Genomic DNA, 870 nt, shown 5'->3' with positions numbered 1-870 from the left:
TCAGCCTGCTCAATGCAGCAACACCCTGACTCTAAAAACAGTAATAAAATTTTTAAAACAGAAAAATAAAGAGGTAGAGGCTGCAATTAATCAAGCATCTTGCTCGAGGGCACAATGCTCCCGAGTGGTAGATCTAAGAGCCGGTTCCATGGCTGTGGGTCTCAGAACCCCTGACCTTGGGCCTCTAAGCTGTTATCTGCCTCACCTTGCTTTTGTAGCAAGGACCAGCGAAGCTATCCTAAGTGCCTGAGTATCATTTTACAGGAATCAGACTGTGATTTCTGACAGTAAATTAGCACATCTACAGTCTACTGCTTTAAAGCACTGAACCTCCTGGCCAGAAAGAGGCAGGAGAACTGAGTGAATAACTAACTCACCCTTTCCCTCTGACATGTGCATAGCCCCGGGGAACTAACATAAAATTGTGCTCAGTAATCCTTAGATCTCTACTGAAATAGTTCTGAATTCTAGCTATTAAACATTTGGCCACTGACCAAAGAGGCAGAATTTGGCCAGGCACAGTGGCTCACTCCTGTAATCCCGAAACTTTGGGAGGCTTAAGTGGGTGGATCACTTAAGATCAGGAGTTCGAGACCAACCTGACCAACATGGTGAAACCCCATCTCTACTAAAAATACAAAAAACAGCTGGGCATGGTGGTGGGCGCCTATAGTCCCAGCTACTTCAGGAGGCTGAAGCAGGAGAATTGCTTGAACCCGGGAGGTGGAGGTTGCAGTGAGCTGAGATTATGCCACTGCACTCCAGCCTTGGCAACAGGACACTGTGTCACACACACAAAAAAAAGGGGCTGGGTGCGGTGCCTCACGCCTGTAATCCCAGCACTCTGGGAGGCTGAGGTGGATGGATCAC

General features: G+C 47.8%; 1 protein-coding gene across 1 annotated transcript in view; it reads right to left on the bottom strand.

Moving 5' to 3' along the window:
* Positions 1 to 870, bottom strand: part of GOLGA3 (golgin A3) — an 81583-nt gene that overhangs the window by 48369 nt on the left and 32344 nt on the right. The window lies entirely within an intron of this gene.

The sequence above is a fragment of the Colobus angolensis genome, unplaced genomic scaffold (genome assembly GCF_000951035.1).
Source record: "Colobus angolensis palliatus isolate OR3802 unplaced genomic scaffold, Cang.pa_1.0 Scaffold115, whole genome shotgun sequence".
Classification (NCBI taxonomy): Eukaryota; Metazoa; Chordata; class Mammalia; order Primates; family Cercopithecidae; genus Colobus; species Colobus angolensis.
The sequence above is the reverse complement of the archived record's forward strand: the minus strand, read 5'-3'. Positions and strand labels throughout refer to the sequence as shown.